The sequence below is a fragment of the Leuciscus leuciscus genome (assembly GCF_965113295.1).
Source record: "Leuciscus leuciscus genome assembly, chromosome: 3".
Taxonomy (NCBI): Eukaryota; Metazoa; Chordata; class Actinopteri; order Cypriniformes; family Leuciscidae; genus Leuciscus; species Leuciscus leuciscus.
Window position 1 is genome coordinate 5464883 of NC_138727.1, and position 5204 is coordinate 5470086.

Sequence of the window (5204 nt, forward strand, 5' to 3'; positions counted from 1 at the left end):
TTTTGACCCAAATTATGGGTTAAATACCTGACCCAAATGTTGGGTTTAAAAAACCCAACATCTGGGTAGAAATAACCCAAAAATTAGTTGATCATTTTTTAACCCAGGAGTTGGGTCAAAAATAACCTAACTTGGGTCACTATCCCAGTATGCCTTATTTCAGAAAATAAAACTTTGTTTTACATTATATTACACACTTCAAGCACTTTTACATTTTTATTGCATTAAATAAAAATCTATAAGAAAAAACACACACTTGGACATGTTTATTTTCATATTTATTTTAGGTCACACTGTAATAACAATATTAGAAATAAAAAATAGAAAAATAAACAACAATTCTCAGAAGAGCCTCAGGAATTTAAGCCTGGGGCCAACTTTGGGGACAAGATTTTTGATAGTGTCCTCATCAAAGAGAAGAAATGCCTCCTCATCTATCTGAAAGACAGAAAACAAGACAACATGAGTATTGTTAATAAGTCGAGACAATTGTGAACCACTCACCAGACACTCTTTCATTATCAAGCTAACAAATAATCACTTTTAAGGTAATGCAGTGGCTTTTTTTTTTTTTTTTACATGGCCCAAATTGCTAGTTAACTAATGTGGTTCTTTTGCAGCATTAACATTACCCATTTTGTGTGAATGACATATTTTCTTTCATTAAAAAGTGTAATGACAGCCCATTCTTATGCATAACAGCTTAAAGACAAGGCACAATAATATTTTAGGGTTGTACATACCCCACTGTCGAAGAAGTTGTGACTTTCACAAAATCTTGCACTGACACATTTAAGTCTTATTAAAAAAAAAAAAATTAGGTATAGAGAGATGATATAAGGGCTGGGCAATAAGAGTAAAATGCTCACCTCTAAAATTCTCTGTCAGCTCAGACAGCTGCCACTCAGTTAGCTTAACAGCGACAAAACTGTCCATTCAAAATGACCTGGAGAAAACATAGCAATAGAGGTTAGCAACAATTTGAAGACTTGACCCGCTTCTTTAACTCTCACTACTTCAGCCAGTAGAGCACTGTATAATATGATAAGCATGGCACAGCTGGTAAACATAACTCAACTATTGTGTTGCCTCGTCGCTCTGTAGCCGCGGCTATGGGGCTCGCACACCGGACGAGAAGCGCCGCGTCGCGTCTAGGACAACTCGAGGTATCGCTCACCGGACGTGCACTCTTGAAGGGGCTCGCACACCGGACGCGAAGCGCAGCGCCGCGTCTTTAAAATTCGAACACATTATTCTCTATGAGTGTAACGGACACACACACACACACACACACACACCGGCGGTCTGTCCGCGGCACCCAGCAACGGCTCAGGACCGTGTTCAAAATCGCGTCCGGTGTGCGATAACGTTACCTCGAGTTGTCCTAGACCTAGATGTTGTCGTGATAGCCGCGGCTAACGTTGCCAACCACAGAATTACCACGGCTAACGCTAGTCTCAACGTAGCAACGTATTTTTTTTTAGCAAATGGTGCTAAACTAGCAACAGGGACATGGACACAGAAAAGTTAACATTACATCAACACTGAAAATACTCTCTTACCTTGAATATAGATGAAGTTGCACCGATGAAGCACAGGCCAAAACGGATCGAGCGCGAAGCGACGGTTATTTCAAACGACTGTTGTAACTTGTGTTGTGAGAAAATTCCAGAACAACTGCGAGAGAGAGAGAGAGAGAGAGAGAGAGAGAGAGAGAGAGAGAGAGAGAGAGAGAGAGAGAGAGAGAGAGAGAAAGCCAACCCTATAACCCAGAACATGGGTTACTCTTTGAAAAATAACCCAGAAACCCAAACAACCCATGAATTGGGTCAAAATATTAGCCCTATAACCCAGAAAATGGTTACTCTCTGAAAAAATAACCCATAATTTTAACCCAACACAAATAACCCAGAAAATGGGTTGAAGAAATAACCCAGGAGTTTTTAGAGTGCATGACATCACTTTCCTTTCCTGTCTCTCTAGAGTCATTATTGGTCACATGACATAAACAGCTCAGCTGAATGGCTCAATAAAGTGTGGAAGTGTAACTGAACAACCATAGCTCACCATGAGCACAGTTTGCAGATTTCTAATCGCATGCGAGGTCTCACATCAGCCAAGGAAGTGTGACAATACTGCCAATGGTCTCCAGGTGATATAAAGACCTACTCGATCTGGATTGCTTGAAAATTGCAGAGGTAAGTTTGATTAGAGTTAGAAGTAAATTCTCAATGAGCTGAATAGCCCTGCACTGGAATCATGTGCACTTGTGTGCTAGGATTCTGCTACCTGTACACAGCAAGGGGACTCGCAAGGGTTTGGAGTATTATTTCTCAGAACACAATGCATCATTAAATATTTATCGTACATCATGCACATTATTTAGCATGTCATCGTAGTGCTAATATCTGTTTTGTTTATACTTTGCTCAGTTTTTAGCACATGCACTGTATCAGGGTTTTCTAAACCAAAGCACATTGTAAAAAGTCCCTGAAATATGAACAATAACACCTCCCCCTCAGTGTCTCTGGTGGTTACAACCATGCTCATCTTCACTGAGGCAATACCGTCTATTGTAAATGAAATCACAATAAGCCCTGAGAATATTAAAAAAAATGTGATGTATAATAGGCTATACCACACATCCCTATCACAAAGGGACGCTGTCAAAGGATGCAATGGCTCAATATACATGTAATGTGAAAGAATCTGAATGCCCAGTTGTGTTACATCAGTGGATCCAGCGCGAGTATCTTAAGATTACACAGTGGCTAAAATCCCCATACGGACACTTGCATGAAAAGAACATGATGCAACTGAAATGTAACAAATATCTAACATTTGCACCTTTCTCTTGATGTTTAATCATAATAAAATAAAATAAAATAAAATGATGTGGGCGAGTTCTGTTTAAATCACTTTCTTTTTTTTACATTATTGTTATTAAAATAAAATAAATAAAATTTATTTTTAATAAAATAAAAAAAAACGTATTTTGTATTAGCTGAAAAAGTGAAAACTTGTTAGATTTTTTGTATGCGTTAAATAATAGTACAACATGATTTGATACATTTTGAAATTCCGAATAACAACTTGCAATTAAAATACATCACATTATTTCCATCCAAATGATCATTAAACTGGATTCTACATCAGACTTCCCGTGCTCATTTAGAGTGAGAACAATTCGGCGGTCACTGACTTTTCTCCTTTTTTTCCCCCCTGCTGGTTGCTTAGCAACCTCCTGGATCCGTTTCAAGAGCCGCAAATGCCGGGGGTCACGTGTGTGTGTCTGCAGCAGAATGAATCAGCCATTGATGGGACAGTAACTTACTTAAATGTTATAATAGGGTTTAGTCGGACACACTGTTACACGTTTACTTTGTTTTAACCAGTGCATCTTTAATGGTGCTATTACTTTTCTAAAGGAGCAGACTTACAATTTTTGGAGGTGGACACAGAAAGCCTTTCATTGATGGAGTGCTTAAACTCTCAACCTCTCGAGGCGCCATCCATAATCTCAGCACTGGAATATCATACAGACATGCGGGTGAAGCATTTAGAGGCACACTTCAAGTTAAGGCTAGCATTAGTCACAAATAAACAAAAAATAATTCGAATTAAAACCAAATAAGAAAATAGAAGAAAAAAAAATAGTCTATCATTGTTTTGTCAACATTTATCTAAGAATATTTAGGTGTAAATGTACAAGTCAACAGGGGCTCTGTTACAGAAACTTCCCATCTTAATTCTTAGAATGAATGAGTATGAATTAATAGAGATTTATTTGCTAAAATTTTGTCTTTCGTTAGGGCAGTAACTCATAAAGCCATATGTTCTCTTTAATGCATCCTCTGCCGCTGCCGAGAAACCGTACCAAAAGTTTCTTGTGTGCACAAGTTTTTTTGTTTTTTTTTTGCAAAGGTCCCTTTGAGGGCTCCGTACTATGCAGACATGACATGATTCTGATGTTTCTGTAATACAGCCATAAGTCATTAATCGCAAAATAAAAAAAAATAAAAAAATTACTTGACATCCTACGTGACTCCTCGAGAAGCACAATTTCAAAGATGGCGTAGACTGTCAAGCATAGTGTGATGTTAAGTTTATAAAATATAAAGATACTCTTCTTCATGTATTTCATTGGCTGTTTTTGACGTGAATGTGAGCATTTTGTGATGTTGTTAAAGGGATACTTCACCCAAAAATGAAAATTCTGTAATTTCTCACTCTCATTACAATCCCGCAAGACTTTCGTTCATCTTCGGAACATAAATGAAGATCTTTTTGATGACATCTGAGAGCTTTCTGTCCCTCCGTGACTGGCGTTTTGTTTTGCTCTATCTTCTGCGCTTCCGCATTCGACAATTCCAACGCTGTCTCACGACCAATTCGTATGAATTCGTAACGAGTGATAAAAAGGTGGCTAACTCGTACGAATTTGTACGATTTGTCTAAACCCACTTGATGGGTAGGTTTAGGGTAGGTTTAGGGGCGGGTCAGGGGTAGGTCATTCGTATGAATTCATACGGATTGGGCAATTCTTAAAATATGTACGATTTAGCAATAATTGACTAAATCGTACGAGTGAGGTCGCATGAATTCGTTCGAATTAGCCACCTCGTAGAATTCGTACGAATTGCCGTGAGATCAGGCTGACAATTCTCACCTAAACTTACTACGTCATACATCCTACGTCATACGTCGGGTCAGAGGTGACCCATCCACCAGAACTATGAACGCCGCTGCCAGAAGCCAGTTTTGCTTAGCTTCAGAAAGCATTTATTGACCGACTGGAGTCGTATAGATTACTTTTATGATGGATGGATGCGCTTTTTTGAGCTTCAAAAACTTGAACACTAAATCAACAAAAAAGTTTCAATAGTTTTAGCTAACAAAATTAACCTAAAGGTATTACTTTTTCTATGGACTAGTTATGTTTGTTTGCTTTGTTGTTGCTATAATGTAATGTTTTTTTCTCTATTTTAAGTAGGCCTACATGAAAATGAACAAACCAATATCCAGCTAGAAATCTTCATATTTCAAATCTATGAGGAAACTTCAGCCATACTTTTTTCTACAAATGTACCAACTGTCAATGAGCAATTTTAGTAATTTAGTAATCATCATTGTGGGAAAAAGAGGCTGTTTGCTCCATTGAAATCCCACAAGATAAAATAATTCCTACCGAAGTGACATTAAAG

General features: G+C 38.0%; 1 long non-coding RNA gene across 1 annotated transcript; it reads right to left on the minus strand.

The window, feature by feature from the left end:
• Positions 1-261: 261 nt before the first annotated feature.
• On the minus strand, positions 262-1623 carry LOC309495567. The gene is made up of 3 exons (XR_014204714.1): positions 1563-1623; positions 870-928; positions 262-438 (listed from the first exon to the last, which is right to left on the minus strand). It is a non-coding gene; the product is annotated as an uncharacterized lncRNA (long non-coding RNA).
• Between the last annotated feature and the right edge of the window lie 3581 nt (positions 1624-5204).